Source organism: Drosophila miranda, chromosome XR, assembly GCF_003369915.1.
Source record: "Drosophila miranda strain MSH22 chromosome XR, D.miranda_PacBio2.1, whole genome shotgun sequence".
Lineage (NCBI taxonomy): Eukaryota > Metazoa > Arthropoda > Insecta > Diptera > Drosophilidae > Drosophila > Drosophila miranda.
Window position 1 is genome coordinate 37,562,832 of NC_046674.1, and position 17,583 is coordinate 37,580,414.

Below are 17,583 nucleotides of genomic sequence, written 5' to 3' on the forward strand. Positions count from 1 at the left end.
GTTATGATTATTTGTGACGGATACAATGTTTTCGATCGGACCGGGAGAGACAGGCAATTTATGTCCAACCTCACAGTTGATAATAAGTAAGCATACCAATGAGAGCCTACTAAGCTCTGCACACTCAGCACATCCCGGGGGAACATCCATCACATCCCATTGATTGTAGAAATAATACTAGAGCCGTAGTTGGATCTGTCCCAATCGACATTAACGGAATTATTTCGGGACACCCGCAAATCCGCAGTACTTTCAATATATGCAGTCCATTTTGACTTGCGTGTATTGCTTGTTTATTTAATGGCTTCAAAATACTAAACAAAAACATACTACTAAACATTCCTTTTTTAGTCTTCAACGATTTAAAATTCGAATTAAGATTTGAAATATGTCTAGGCGCCAATTATTTTTTATTGCCATTCATTGCTTATTAGGGTTGCATTTGAAAACCATCGGCTAACTATCGCATAGAAACGTCCGGTTTAGTAACATCCAAAATGGATGGTGGATTAACTGGGGAAAGCAATTACGTCTGAGACGTGAAAGTTCTGTGACACATTAGGTGACCAAAGGTGACAATGTGAACCGTTGAGCTTTCATACTCAATGGCTGCCAGTGAGAATTAAATGGTGGTCGAGGAGCGACCCCGCATTGTCGTATTGCCAAATCCGACTGTTGGCCACGTCATAGAAGCTCCGATGAAGTCACAGCCATCTAATTCTTTAGTTTCCTCTCTTCAGCTACCATTTTCGATGAGGGTGGTCCCTTGAAAAGTGGCAACCCAAAGAAACGATATACTCGCGGGCGTAAGTCAATGCAGAGCTCACTTCTCACTTCAAAAACATGCTGATTGATTTAAATTACAAGGCAAACAAAACCGCCAAGGAAATGAAATAAGGCAAGTCATCGGAAAAGAGCGAAAAAACAAGATCTTCAACCGAACTGCCGGTTGAGCGATCGAAGATCCAACTAGAGTGAAAAGATCGGCAAGGCTCGCTCGTCTCTGACTAGGACGATTAAAAATTGTTTATATGTAAATAATGAATTTTAGTTTGAATATGCCTGCAGTGGTTTCATCTCGTTTATTCCTTTTTTTTTAGAATATTTTTCAAGAGTCCCAACACCCGAACCAACATTTTTTTGTCTTTACATAGCCACTTTACGAAATACTTAATAACATTTTGATAATTGACTGAATCAATTTAATTTTTTCACCAGCTGTTAGCTAAGGTTAATGTAGCTTAACATAGATATGAATATGTTCGTATAATATCAATTTGGTCACAAGTTATGAGTAAAAAATAAAGCATTAGACACAGCCGAACCACTTCTTACTAACTGGCTGCATATACCGAACAAAGCGCGCAATAGATTTCTCAGAAGCCATCAAAATACTAGACTCATTAGGATACAATAATGTAGTAACAACCGGAGACTTAAATAGGAACTTTAATGTTGCTTTCTTGCTTTTTTATGGTCTTTATTAGTATAGCAAGATATTTATTCAATATTAGATGGAGGGAGCACATAATCACTCATCCAGTCAGAATTCTGGGTATAAGCTTAACAAAATGGATTGGAATGGAAAATTATAACCAAAACGAGGGGAACTTTATGAGTTGCTGCTGCGACCGCAACTCTACATTTCTACCCGATACATAGTCAGTATGGCTCCTCTTCGCCAGAGGGCGCTAACATTGAACGATAAAGAGTGCGTGCGAGACAGAAAATCAGTCAGAACGTGTCGTCGGTCGCTGCGTAGCAACTGCAAATTGATTTGTTCCTATTGGTTATAATAAAGATTCGATCTGACCCAGATTCGGTAGATATGGTCATTCTCTATGATTGTGCTTTTTTAATTTTCTCGTATCTTCAAAATTGTGGACGACACAAACTTTCGTCCTTTGTAGGGGCGGAAGGGGTGTGGCGAAATTTCGAAATACACTGGTTACAGTGACATTTCACAGAAGTCTGGATAAAAAATGTCATTGCTCTAGCTCTTATAGTCTCTGAGCACTAGGCGCTCATGGGGACGGACAGACAGTCAGACGGACGGACGGACGGACATGGCTCTATCGACTCGGCTATTGACGCTGATCAAGAATTTATATACTTTATGGGGTCGGAAATGATTCCTTCTGGACGTTACACACACCAATTTTCACCACAAATCGAATATACCCCTATAATCATTTTGAGTATCGGTTTTACGCATCACGGAGAACAAAGAAAATTATGTCTTAAACACAGACTAGCTAGCTCCGAAGACATTTTTTCATTTACACTGTTCGTCTATGGAACCAACTACCGAATAGCTTTAAAACCACTACATTAAAATTTAAAACTAACATAATTCAATACCTAAAAAACCTTATAACATAAAAATAAAGTACAACTTTGTAGCACCAGAAATATTAAAAAAAAAAAAAAACCAACATAAACATTGGGAACGTTGGATTCATTATTTCGCATAACCAAAAATTGTTCAATGCAAAACAAACGAGAAGGTTTTCAGGACATAATGTCACTTGGAGCTTCGATCTATTGTATGGTAAAAATAAACTCGTTTATGGTTGAGGACCAAAGCTAAGTATAACAGTGACCAATGAGTACTTTTATCACTTATAAGAATGATATATCCTCCCATGTAGAAAAATCTTTCTTTGTGTAGCTGTAAATGATTTGAAGGGTGGGAGTGATGATTGGATGAATCGAGATCTCTGTGCAATATATATAGTAGTACTAATACGAGGTTTCAAATTGATCAAATGCACGAGCACCTGGACATGAATTCTCTTTTTTTCTATTTTTACAATATGCTTGATGAGCATCTATCTTATCTACTTACAAAACTCAAAAAAACGAACAAAATATTTAATTGAAAGCTCAAGCTTTTTTCTGGCAATCATTTACTTCCAAAATCAAACTAAAGACACTAGGGTTAGACGTTATAATATTTATTTATGCCGGCGGCTTAGCTTAAGCCTTATGCATGCTCTTATCTCAGACCAGGTAAAAATCCACAAGTTACAAGATCGGTATGCAATCTATGCGGAGAGACATTAGCATAGATCTTAGGCAACGTCAGCCGATACAAGCAAACGCCGGCCTTTAGCAGGGAGAGCGGCCCTCCTGGTGGTTCCTGTGGAACGCGGCAATCGAACTTGACAATCGAACATTTTAGCCAGTGGCCAATGCATTGGGGGAAGACTTACGCAGAGATTTTGCTTGGTCGTACGCCACTTCGAGCGCTCTTGCAAAAGAGTCTTTGCGCCAAAGGCTCCAGAATATTTGTTACAGTAGAGCGACCCGCTGTCAACCATCCAGACGATCGTAGTTGAGCTTCGTTAGGTCAGGCTTGAGGATTGCCTCTTGCCGGCCACCTAAAAGCAGATGAGCAGGAAACAAGAAATCTAAATCATCAAGATTTGCTGAAAGCGAGAGCAAAGGGCGAGAATTAACAATTGCCTTGATCTGGCGGATCAGAGTTCGCAGCACGTCGAAGCTAGGAACAGATGGTCCAACTGAGCGGTACGGATGATGTTATGCAGTATTCACGGCCGCTTCTCAAGATCCGACAAAATGCGGAGAACCCGGCGGGATAAAGCGCTAGTCGATAGAGTCAGCCAATCCGTGGACCTCCTTCATATGCGAGTAGCTCAGACAAAACTTCTTTGGCTCCAGAAGCTCATTCTTGGCGCAACAAATTTGACAAGGCCTTTTTCGTGTGGAATTAAAACGCTTTAACGCACCTAGAAAGACGCTGTGGTCAAGTCGGAGGCCTTGTTCGGATTTCTGACCGGTAGAAAAAGAGCCCACAGTAATCCACTTCAGTGAGTTCAAGGCTCGAGATCGTTCCAGACGTTCCTTAGGTATGTAGGTCTCCCATGATGTGCTCACCATGCGCGCCCTAGTGCTGAAGCATCTCACACACTTGCTGACTACTATTGACACTGCTTTAGTTCCTCCAATAGGACAAGTGGACATACAAAAATTCAACTTTCACTATAGCACTATAGTTAGTTAAAATTATTCGCTCTATCATATAAAATGCGCTGTAGACCTTGTAGACACTTCTTGTTTCAAGCTGTACTTTTCTTTGGTTTGTTGCTCTGCTTTAAATTTGCTAAGTGCAATTGGACTAGACTTAAAATACGTGACAATCCGTTTGCACTTTCCGGTAGTATATATTAGGCACAACTAAATTTATTGTTTGTGCAAAGCACGGTAGACGTTATTTTTTCAACAGTTCACAAGCTTTCTTCATAGAATTGGCACTATCAATAGCTAATATTGTAGTAAAAATATTCCACTCGTCAAAGATCGCCTGTAGGAAATCAGTTATGTTTTGAGCTGACTGATTTAAACTATCAAGTAATGGTTTGGTGGCCAATACTGCTGTGCGCAAAACAAAATCCTTCGTTATAAAGTGGCATGTAACCGTAATATATGCTTGGTAAGCTCTCGAAGTCCAACTATCCGTTGTTATGGCGCAGCTTTCAATACCATCCAATTCAAGTCTTCAGGTTGTACCGAGGATCAAGGATATTTACAAACTCGCAAAACCCGGGACCCTCCACAATCATAAATGGATGCATGTCTTGCGAAACAAGTATGGGCAAAGCCCTGTCAATCATTTTTTTCGTTCAGAAGAGAGATCTTAATAGCCCTCAAAAAATGGCGGCTGTCAAATGAAATGCCAGGATGCAGTCTTTTAACGTGGTCGAATAAATTGGACGTGTTGCCACTTGTTCTATAATCATTGGAACAGTATATGCACCTTGTCTTGCCATATTTGGACCTCTCAAAATGAAGCCAAATGACCTTCACTGCTATTGTCGGGATCTGCGTATGAGCAAAACTAAAATGAAAATTTGCACATAGCAATAATTAAATTTTTCCATATTTGGAAAATAAAATTCCATTAACACCAATATACTCCCGTCTGTTTGTGACAAATGCAAATCAAACAATGCAAATTACACGGGATAGTGATGCTTTTGCAACTTTTAGAAAGGACCGTTCGTCTCGACGCGCATGTGGCTCTAACTGCAAGGGACTCAAACTTCACTTCGGAACATTTCACAGTCCAGGTTCAAGAAGAACTGGAGTTCCTGTGTGTAAAACTAATTCTCCCCGCCTTTGCTATCTTCACAACGGGCTCGTATATTAAACCTTCTTCGGATATCTCCATTTGCCAGCAGCACTTGTCCGCTATAAAAACTATTTCTTCCCCGCCATCAGATAAAGATCATATTATAGTTCTTGGTGACATCCAGCCAAGTACTTTTTGGTCCTCGGTAAACGAGTCTTATAACCTAGTATACTTGTCACGACATGACTTCATTGACGGCTTGCTTAACCTGTCACTGTCTTAAGTTAACCATGGTAAAAATCATTTGGGTCGATAGTTTGATCTATGTTTTGTGTTTACTATACCAGAATTCTCCTCCATTTTATCCCTAGAAGGGTATCGTTACTTTTTCCCGAAGTTTACCTTCGTCAAACAAACGAAGACAATTTTTCAATTTATATAATTTGAAAACTACACGCATTTTTTTTATGAAACAAACTTATATATATGACAGCTGGGAATGACAACTTCCTCACCTTCGAATTTTACTTTGAGTTCATTAATTTTGTTACCACCAAACGCGTACCGATGTACAGTTTAGGTTGGTTTATGTTTCAGTTGGATAGTAGGTGACTTCATCTTCATTTGTAACAGAAACAATAGATATGAATATATAGCCTGTGACACAAAACTATTTGTGCTGACGTTTATGTCATGTCACACGGGAACTCCCCACCAATTTTCAGCCGTTCTTGAGATATAAATGGTGTAACTAACACGAATTTCTTTTATATATATACATAGATATACATATATCTTCTAATATATAAAATTCTCGTGTCACAAGCTTTGTTGCTAAACTTCCGAAACTCCTCGACCGATTTTCGTGAAATTTTGTGTGCTTATCGTTTAGGTGTGCGCTTCTATTTTTTATCCCGATCTGACCACTGTAGTAATGGAAAAAATAGATTCTTGAGATGTGACCGAATTCGTTCGGGTCCCGTTTATTTCTGAACGATCGCAAATCTTAGGAGCTAACTTAAATAAAGGGCTGGACGCTGCTTCGGCAGAGAAGCCAGCGTCAGCGCTGTACCTAAATGTATATAATATACATATAAGTGGATATGTCTGTATGGCACGTTGCCATTCGACGGAGTGTGGTATGCGCAAGTGTTATATTTCTTGGTCAGTATCCCATGGATATGCTGACACTGCTTTGATTGTGCCCGCTACACTCAAGTGCGATCATATTGCATCGCACTTGGAATGTGCTGGGTACTTGAGTTTGTTGACTCAACAATAATGTGTAGTTGTTTGGAATAAGTGTGTAAGTTAAGAGTTTGTATATTTGACATATACTGATTAAAGTATACTCTTGATATGTGCGCATCCGACACCACTCTTCGGGTACCTATGTCCTTTTTTTTTGGGAGGTCTTTGTTTTGTGCTTACCGCGCCAATCTGAGCCAATAGCAATTAATGTAAATGTGGCGTCTAAAAATTCAAAGAAAAATATTAAATTTAAAAAAACTTTTTCTTACACAACGTGTCCAACGTATAAAGATGCATGCCTTGCACTAGGCTTGCTAGAAGACGACAGTCATTGCAACAGTATGCTTGCTGAATCAGCATTAAACTGCGCAGGAACATAAATTTGCTATAGTAATGACTACATGTTTCCCGGCCCGAGCACAAATGTTGTGGGATAATCACAAACTTTTTCTTACACAACGTGTCCAACGTATAAAGATGCATGCCTTGCACTAGGCTTGCTAGAAGACGACAGTCATTGCAACAGTATGCTTGCTGAATCAGCATTAAACTGCGCAGGAACATAAATTTGCTATAGTAATGACTACATGTGGCCCGAGCACAAATGTTGTGGGATAATCACAAAGATTTAATGACTGATGAAAAACTGTATCGACATCGAACAAGGTGCAACGATCAAACGATATCGGTCAGTGATGCAATGTACAATGGAGCATTGATTTCTATCGAGGATCATTGCATTGATATTGCGAGTTTACCAATCAGTCATTTCGGTCTGAGCTCACCGAATCGGAGTGCATCTGATTTACTCAACACAAAAATTATTTACAACCTCATTATGCTGGCAGTTTCGGCAGGACAAGGAGGATTCTTTTTTCTTGATGCACCAGGTAGAACTGGCAAAACGTTCCTTATTTCGCTACTTCTTGCCGAGATACGATTAAAAAAATGGCATCGCAGTGGCTGTTGCATCTTCTGGCATTACAACAACTTTATTAGATGGAGGCAGAACAGCTCATTCAGCATTTAAACATTCAAAATAATCCAGATGCAGTGTGCAACATAAGTAAACAATCGTCTATGGCCACAGTGATGAAACAATGTAAAATTATTATCTGGGATGAATGCACTGTGGTACACTAACATTCGCATAAGGCATTGGATAGGATATTAAAGGATTTAAAAAACAACGGCACTTTGTTACTCCTTTCAGGTGATTTTAGATAACCACTTTCCGTTATTCCACATTCGGCATACGCTAATGAAATGATGATGAAACGCTTGCTTAAAATCATCGCGACTGTGGCGCTGAAAAATGCTAAAAAAGTACAGCTGACGGTGAATATGCGCGTTAAAATGCTTCAGGATCCATCCGCCGAAACATTCTCTAAACGATGGGAAAGTTGCTGTACATGAAAATACATAAAATTACAGACGGAATTCTGCACAATCATCGACTCGCATTGTATGTATACACACAATATGAAAATCATAATTGGCTGGCAGAAAGAGCGATTTTGGCAGCTAAAAATGTGGACGTCAATGGGTTAAATTTAACGATACAACAGTTGTTGCCTGGGGACTTGGTGTCATACAAATGGTGTCAGTTTGCGATAACAACGAAACTGTGAATTATCCAATTGAGTTTTTAAATTTATTGGATTTTAACAGTCATGTAACCACACCATTTACAATTGAAGGTTGGATCTCCGATCATTCTGCTTCGTGACTTAAACCCACCACGGCTGTGTAATGGCACACGATTAGTCATTAAAAAACTAATGAGAAACGTTATTGAAGCCATCATTTTGAATGGAAAGTTTCAAGGCGAAAATTTGTTGCTGCCACGAATCCCTATGATTAATACAGATGTGTCAATTGAATTAAAACGTAATCAATTCCCAATTAGATTGGCATTCGCTATGACGATCAATAGGTCACAAGGCCATACATTGTCTGCATGTGCCTTAGATTTGAAAAAATCATGCTTTTCCCACGGACAACTATATGTGGTTTGTGTTTGTTTGTGTTGGCTAACGACGGACTAACTAAAAATATTGTATACTCTATTGCGCTGAGAGATTAATCTTTATTGTTAAGTAATCTTATAATTGATAAGTAAATCCTCCTTACTTATAGTAGGTAATCATTTTTACTGAACTGAAAAAATGTTTCCTAGAAATAATATACATGACAAGACAACGTTTGCGGGTCACCTAGCTTATATATACATATGTATATATAAATATATATACATATATAAAAGAAAAGAAAGAAAAAGAACGGCTGAACTGATTTGTCTAAAAATTTGTAGGGAGGTAGATTAGATTCAGGAGACTGCTGTTGGATACTTTGTATCCGGTTCGACGGCGTTCCCGTGTGACCTGACATACAAATTAGAACAGTAGGCTGTGAGTCACAGGCACCGGCTTGGCTGTGTTTTTCAAAACATGAAATCATTATTCGGTTCGACTCAGATACGAAACCATCTACAAAATGTTTAACAAACGTGTATGCTTTAAATAAACCTACGTGCATTTTTGTAATTGTGTGAGTAATTTGTATTCTTATTAATTCATCTTTAAAAATGCCGCGACCAAAACTTTCAAATCTTTACCGACAAAGCCGTAATTCAAGAAGGAATTGGATCATTGCAACCTCACGAAGATGCACAGCATAATGTTTTATAAATATACTTCATGGGAAACTTTGAAGAACAACTTGATCGATGTCAAGAAATAAATGCAGCATTGAAAAGAGCGATTCCTAAAGATCTGCGAGAACTACTTCATGAACATCATGGTCAGGCTGTTCAACAGTGCATTAAAGAGCATGCCAAATGATGACTAAGAAGTAGTCACGAACTTCGTTCGTTCTCTTTCGTAGTGATCAGACGCGTTTTTGTTTTGCGCTCCGCATTTTTTCCTTTTGTTTTGAATAAACAGCCGGTGTTTTCCTAAATAAACTTTAATTAACTTCCTAACCAGACAACAATCTGGAAACCTATTCTATTCCGCGAGTGCATGCCTTTTGATTTGTGCTAAAAAATTATTTAACTTTTTAGTTTTCGGCGTCGGCTTGTCGTGTTTGTGTTGTTGCAGTGAGTGAGTACGCATTACATTGCATTGCAGTCCGCTCTCGTCTGGTAGCTTTTGTTGTGTTATCACTCTCTCCCTATCACCTAAACTTAAATAACTGTTCTTTCTCTCTCGCTCTCGTAACTTTCTGTTCAGTAGCTCTCTCTCTCTCTCATTAGCTGCTGCTGCAACTGTTTTCTTCTCCTCCTATTAGCGTTTGTCTGGCACACTGGTTTGATAGACATTTGTTTTGAAATATTATTTGATTTTAGTTTTGTTGAAATTTTTTATTATGGAGTTTTCTGTTGTATGTGCCAAAAAATCATGCAATAAGCAGATCACCCACTATCAGCCGATTATCCCCTGCTGGCTCTGCGACAGCGTAGTGCACGCAAAATGAGCTGGATTTTCTGGCCTTGTGAGTGATGCCATTTCAAAGCGTAATGGTTTGCACTACAGTTGCGAGGCGTGCCGTGCGGTGGAGAAAGACATGGTAGCTTTTATGAGGCAGACGCGGAGTGGCTTTAAGGAGCTGACCGTTGGTTTTAAAAACCAATACGATCGGCTCCTAGCCATGGAGGCTCAGTTTAGCGGTTTAAAACTGCTGAATGAGTCTCCGAGGCGCAAAAAGGTCACTCCGCGGGATCTGCAAGTGCCAACCGTCACTCAGCCGTGCGCCGCCGAAAAACTGACTCCGACCACTCCAAGTGTGCAGCAGTTGATCTCGTTTGCCACTCCAAGGGCAACGACAGCTGCTGGCGATGCAGATTCGGTAGCCGAATTCATCGCCTCGGAGAATGTGCAGCCAAGTACGTCTGCAGCGTCCGTGTCCGTTGTGTCCGCAAGTTCGCTAGTTGTCCCGTCTATCCCGATCCCACCAGTAAATAGACGTTCCGGACCTCCGGATACTGCCACCACAGGTACTAGGCCTGTGGGGTGACTAAACCACTGGTGGGAGTCCCACCAAAACGACAAGTTTTTGTTTCACGGCTGGCCCCTGACCTCACATCTAATGATGTAATTGCTTTTATTCAAAGCAAAATAAAAGCCGTGGGTTTAAAGGTGGAGAAATTCAACTTCTCTTATGCCAGGGAGATAGCCTCGTTTAAGATAAGCATCTCCCCAACACAATTTGACACCATATGCTCCGCCAAATTTTGGCCGGAGCATTTGGTGGTGAAGGAGTTTAAGGCTAAGAAGAAGAATAGGCCCCCCATATCCCTTACAAATCTTTCCTGTGTGCCACCCTTAACCTCAACTTCCTCTTCCTAAACTTCCCGTCTTGCTTCCACCCTTCCAAAAAACGAACTTCTTTTTTAGTAACCTATCAGAATGTAAGAGGAGGCTTGCGTAGTAAGCTCAGCATTCTTTTCCGGGATAGTGTTGCCTTTGCTTCCCACGTTATTGTGTTTACTGAAACCTGGTTAAAGCCGGACATTCTTAGTTTCGAGGTTTTGGCAGGTCGGTACACAACTTTTAGAAAGGACCGTTCGTCTCGACGTGCAGGGGGGGTTCTAATTGCGGTGGGCTCTTACTTCACGTCGGAACACTTCACAGTCCAAGTTCAACAGGAACTGGAATTCCTGTGTGTAAAACTGATTCTCCCGCTTTCGCTATATTCATTACTTGCTCGTATATCTTACCTTCTTCGGATATTTCAATTTATGAGCAGCACTTGTCCGCTTTAACCGCTGTTTCTTCCTCGCTATCTGATAAAGATCGTATGATAGTTCTTAGCGACTTCAACTTGCCAGGAACTGTTTGGTCTTCGAGTCTAGTATCCTAGTCTAGTATCCTAGTGCCCATGTCACGACATGACTTTGTTGACGGCTTGCTTGACCTCTCCCTGTCTCAAGTCAATCATGTGAAAAATTCCTTGGGTCGATTGCTTGATCTGTTCTTTGTATCGGATCCGACCATAGTTTTGTTAACCCGAGCCCTTCCGCTCACTATACCTGAAGACGCCTACCACCCTACTTTCGAGGTGTCGCTAGATATAGGACCAACTGTATTGGATCGGTCGAGTAGGCTACCTGAAGGTGTCCGCTGCTTTCGTAAGGCCGAGCTTGCGAAGCTTAATAACCTCATTAGGGATTTTGATTGGTCCGCTTTGTACTTGTGCACTGATGTCATAAAAGGCACAAACATTTTTTACAATGCTCTTGGCACATTTTTTGATTCTTGTGTACCGCTTTCTTGTCCGACTAGATCTGGAAAACCCCCTTGGTTTACCAAAGAGTTATCCAGTCTAAAAAACTTAAAATCAAGACTTTATAAAAAATTTCAAGAAGTGGGTTCTCCTACTTCTCACTCTCGCTATGTAATAGCTCGGTCAAACCTTTCAGTTCTTAATGCTCAATGCTATAAGAACTACCTATCTCGATACAGGATACGTTTTTCTCAGGACCCTAAACAGTTTTACGGCTTCGTAAACAGTAAGCGTAGAACGTCCGCACACCCATCCTCGCTATCATTTTGTAATACGTCGGCAAATAATGATCAGGCAATTGCCGATCTTTTTGCGCAAGTTTTCCAAACCACCTATTCTGAGGAAAGCTACTGTGGTCATCCGTACCCATACGGTTTACCGAGATCGAACGGCATTTTCAGTCCCTTGTTAAATTAATGTTCCCTACTTCATGATCTTCGACTAGTTAAGCCGGTGTTTTCACCGGGTCCAGACGGGGTTCCAGGTTGTGTACTCAGGTACTGCGCCGAGGCTCTGTGTGGACTTTTGCTTAAACTGGAAGGAATCGTTTATAATTCCTCTCCATAAAAAGGTAGCAAGTCTGATGCAAAAGATTATAGAGGTATAGCAAAGTTATCCGCTATTCCTAAAATGTTTGAGAAGGTCTTAACTCCGCACTTGCAACATCTCTGCAAGTCACTTATATCTCCAACTCAGCATGGATTTATAAGGCGGCGATCAACCACCACGAACTTGTTAGAGTTTACCTCTTTCATTATTAAAGGCTTTCAAGGTAACTTACAGACGGATGTTATTTACACCGACTTTAGTAAAGCATTCGACTCTGTAAACCATTCCCTTTTAGCGCATAAGCTTGACCTTTTAGGGTTTCCGCCCAACCTCCTGAGATGGATTTCTAGCTATCTTTGTTCCAGGTCTCAAAGAGTCCTCTTCAAAAACTCCCTCTCTTCACCAGTAAAGGTTTCTTCGGGAGTACCACAGGGCAGCCATCTAGGCCACTTACTCTTCACACTCTTTATTAATGACTTGCCTTCGGTATTAACATACTCTCGAGTACTTATGTCCAGTACAAGGACATTTCATTTCATTCTCGCTTGCAATCCGATCTCAATGACTTTCAGTCATGGTGTTGTGCAAACTTGTTACACCTTAATGCCTCGAAATGCAAAGTTATGACATTTCATCGTTCTAGCCCTTTGTTGGCTCCCTATACCCTATTTGGTGGTTCTTGGGTTTATAAAGAGGTGGTCAAAGGAATTTGACGACCCCTATGTAACAAAGACTCTCTTTACTACGCTAGTTCGTCCGATTTTAGAATACGGCTCCTGTGTATGGTGCCCTCAGTACAAAGTACACCAGGACCGTATAGAATCATTACAGAAAAACTTTTTACTCTTTGCTCTGAGGGGCCTTATCTGGGATGCGGGTGTGAGACTTCCATCTTACTCTAGTAGACTGCTATTAGTAAAGCTCCCATCCTTAGTTAACCGTAGAAAAATGCTTGGTGTGATTTTTATGCACAACTTGATCAGGGGTGACATAAACAGCCCTGATCTGTTGAACCGCATAAGCTTCACGATTCCTATTAGACTGACTGGAAATTTTATACCGTTGTTCCTTCCACTTTGTAGATCGAATTATTCCTTGCATGAACCGTTTAGGGTCTTATGCTCGGATTATAATTCCCTCTACCATATTATATCCACCACTAATTCTCTTCCTCTTATTAAATTACTAATCCTTACACACCTTTAAAGAAATTAGTAATTGTAGTGGTATTTGTATTTTGATTGCATGCTTAGTTTCTTAGTAAGTTTAGTGCTAATTTTCCTCGAATGTTAGTCTAATAGCTATCTTTCTTGCATGTTCGCGTTCGGTTCGGCTACGTTCGGCTACGGCATGCGGCAGCGCCCCTCGGTCGGTTGGGCGGGAGGAGGGCTGCGTTTTGCCCGGGATCCGCGCGTAATAGCCTTCTGCTGGTTTCACACGGGCCTCTTGAAAGATGCAGTCATTGCATGTCAACGTCCAAGATAGCGAATAAACGACCATCTGGAACACAAGAACGCACATTTAAAGGTCCAACAATAGATGAAGTTGCGATCCTGATTGTTGGTGAAAACATGGAAAGACGTGATAGTGTTATTGCACGTCGCGATACTGGGCAACTGCAAAAAATATCTGAAACACATCGTTCATATGACTTGTTGCAGTACCCGCTCATGTTTTGGCAGGGAGAAGATATATATTATTTTATTATCAAAATGATAAATCTATTGAATGGTGAAGAAATTACAAAGAAAGTTAGTTCGATAAATTATTACGCATGTAGTTTGATGATTCGGCAAAATGCTGACAACTTTTTGCTGCCGTTTTCGTCCATTGTTTCAGCAAAATTCCGTCGACATGTACATACGTCAAAATAGAAACGGAACGTTTAACTTTCATTGGGTTGAACCAAGCCAAATTGCGTTCTGAAAAGTATATACATTTACGTTATGCAATTGATATTGAAGGAAATGCAGCTAATATTGGTAAATTAACTTTTCTGCCGGGGACGAATATAGGTAGACCCCGTCATATTCATGAATATGCGCAAGATGCAATGACATATGTACAAACGTCATTACGGTCGCCCAGATCTCTTTATTACTTTAACCTGTAATCGAAAATGAATAGAAATTGTTCAATTGCTGCTTCCCGGACAAACATGAAGTGATCGACACGACATCACAGCACGTGTATTCTGGCAAAAAATGAGGTCCCTGATGAACTACATTGTTAAAGAACGCGTCTTTGAAGATACTCGATGCTGGATGTGTTCAATCGAATGGAAAAAAGATGCCTGGATTTCGTTATCGACAACTGTTGGATTGTTCCATATTCGCAACTTATTTCCAAAACGTTCAAGACACATTGCAATGTGTCATAAAATAGCCCATAAAATACCTTTGCAAATATGTCACGAAACGAAGCGATATGGCGGTTTTTGGCAATCAATCATTATGTGAACTGTAATGAAGCGATTTAGCGTATATTCTCATTCTCTATTTACGAACTTCATTCTACTGTTGTACATTTGGCGGTGCATCTTGAGAATGCTCAACGAGAATGTTTCACGGAATCAAATGTTCAACGTGCTAAAACACATTCACCTACACCACAACATTGACCTATTTCTTTGCGATCTGCCAAAGTGATCCATTTGCACGAACTTTGCTTTGCTTGGAGATGCCACGCTATTACACTTGGAATACTTCATCGAAGAAATTTCAACCACGGAAGTACGGCGATGCAGTTCCTGGTTATCCGGATGTGCGTTCTACTAATGCTTTTGGTCGTATGTATAGAATCGAGGAAGCTCTTATCTCTGCATTTCCAAGTCAGATACGCACATTATTTACTTATTTATCTATTTAATTAACAATTATCTATTAATAATGGTACTTAATTACAAAAGGAGGAAAGAAGAGAAGTTTAAAGTTAGTTGAATTTAGGTGATTATAAATATCGCATGCTATTAGTTTAAGGGATATTTCAGGGGTAAGGTCTGACAGTGGGAGCCATAATTATGGCATATAACCCTAAAAGGTTCATGTTCGGCAAAATTAGACCTACATATGGGTAAGCGGATTGGCCTAAAAGTGCGGATAGTGCGGCCGTCCGCCAAGTCAATCTGACCCAAGAGAGATTTGCTATCATCATTTCGATATGCTCTCCATCGAACCCATCGAACCCTGTGGAACATATACAATGATAATATGTCAGAAGATATTTTACATCAAAATCGTGTAAGTTCTAGAAATCCCGATCTTGAAATGAATGAGGAGATACATAATCAAGCGTTATAATTGATCGAAGACATGTGTTATCTCATATGCGGTAGTTTATAAGTCAGGTTAGAAATGCCAGCGCCAAATCCTGCAATAATTGAAGCATTTAATCGAGAATTTGAACGGGAACGTGAACACGAATACCAGGATTTGAATTTAGCAGTTCAAACAAATGTACCTCTGTTGAATCCCTAACAAAAGAAAGTTTATGATACATTGATGAAGGCAATTTATAATGGAAATGGTGGTTTTTTTTTTCCTGGATACCCCTGGTGGGACTGGTAAGACATCCATCATTTCAATAGTTTTAGTCACTGCTCGTGCGAGATCCAATATTACGGTTGTAGTTGCTTCTTCTGGAATAGCAGGCACATTGTTAGAAGGATGCCGGCTCATTCATCATTAAAAATCCCTTTAAATCTTCAAAATATTGAAGAACCTGTATACGTAGAAAGTTTTGTCCGCAACAAAAATCAAAATCATCTGGAACGAATACATAATGACGTATAAACGTGCACTAGAAGCACTTAACCGAGCATTAAAAGGTCTACGCAATAATTGAGATATTTTGGAGGCGCTATGATTCTACTGTCTGGCGATTTCCGCAAAACACTGACAGTAATTCCAAGATCAGCGCCTACTGGCGAAATAAACGCTTGCCTAAAATAATCTATGGCACTATGTGAAGAAATTCATCTGATAATAAACATGAGAGTTGCATTACAAAATGATGCATCTGCTGAATTTTTCTCAGAGCAATCGAGTACCTGTCGACGAGTCGCGCGGATTGATTACATTTCCTCAGAATTTCTGTAACTTTGTCACAACAAAAGACGAGCTCCTCAATAAAGTATTCCCAAAAATGATTTCCAACTACAAAAATAATTAATGGTTGAGTGAACAAGCAAATTTGAGCGGCTAAGAATAAAGATGTAGATGACCTTAACTACATAATTCAGAGCGAGATCATTGGAACAACGCATTATTCAAACCTACTCATTGTGTTACAAATGAAGGTGAAGCCACCAACTGAAACTATCCAAATGAATTTTTTATCTCCTTGGATGTCCCCGGCTTACCACCGCACAATTTACGACTAAGGGTTGGTTTCGAGTAATCATGCTTCGAAACATAAACCAACCAAAACTGTACAACGGTGCGCGTTTGGTGGTAACAAAATTGATAAAAAAATTGATTTACGCGACGATACTCAAAGGCAAATTCGAAGGTGAGGAAGTTCTCATTCCCACGATTCTGATGATCCCAACAGATATGCTGTTTGAGTTTAAAAGACTTTAATTTCTTGCATTCGCACGAGTCGGAAGACCATCTGCATTAGTTGTTTTTGCGCTTGATAACAAAACAAAAATGTTGTGTATCAAAAGGTACTTGACTGAAGAAAAAAATGCATAAAAAAAGAAAAACCTTTTAAAGAATCGTTAAAATACAAAAATAAACATGATAAAACCAAAAAGCTTATTTATTGTTCACCGGGTCATCTAAAAATTGTTCGCTATAAATTAGCCACACTTAATCAAGAGCATTTTTGTTTTTGCAGAACAACGTCTGCCTGGTCAGCTACTATATAAATAAATAAGATTAATCATCTTAGAAATAAAAAAAAATTTTGTGAGATCTACATATGTTTTTTGTTTCAAAATTTGATTTTTGTTGTTGCTAAATTTAAGTTTTTAAGTGCTAACACGAGGCCTGCTTCATCTTGTAATGGGGCATTGGCCAGGAAAATCGGGCTCAGTCCGCCAAGGTCCCGTTTACAAGAAATGCATAGCCTCTGTATGTCTTTGAGCCGGCACGATTTCATCTCAGATGTGTACGCCGATCCCACTTTGGTCGGTGGCTCCGCGTCTGTGTTCCAATAGGAAGAGGGCTACCGACCGTTGCTGGGCAGTGTCAAGAAGAGCAGTAGGGCACACTTATACAGATTCAGAAGGGGTGGGTTCGTAATGTCGTAATGGGTTCGGCGATGTCGGTGAATAAACGGCTCTTTATTATTCACTTCTTTCCCTTTCGTCTTCTGAACATCACATCTACACTTCGAATACACTTACATGCGCGGCACGTCTATCTGGTTTCTTCCTCTCACCTTGATTTTCTCCTCCT

The 17,583-nt window shown here is 40.0% G+C and overlaps 1 protein-coding gene and 1 long non-coding RNA gene across 26 annotated transcripts in view; one reads left to right on the forward strand and one right to left on the reverse strand.

Moving 5' to 3' along the window:
- LOC117186730 overlaps positions 1–6,988 on the reverse strand; it is a 38,265-nt gene extending 31,277 nt beyond the window's left edge. Inside the window, exons 1-2 of the long non-coding RNA XR_004471661.1 lie at positions 6,616–6,988; positions 5,611–6,568 (exon numbers count right to left, since the gene is read on the reverse strand). This is a non-coding gene — a long non-coding RNA (uncharacterized LOC117186730). The remainder of the gene's footprint in view (positions 1–5,610; positions 6,569–6,615) is intronic.
- LOC108160402 (disintegrin and metalloproteinase domain-containing protein 11) overlaps positions 1–17,583 on the forward strand; it is a 551,474-nt gene that overhangs the window by 290,786 nt on the left and 243,105 nt on the right. The window lies entirely within an intron of this gene.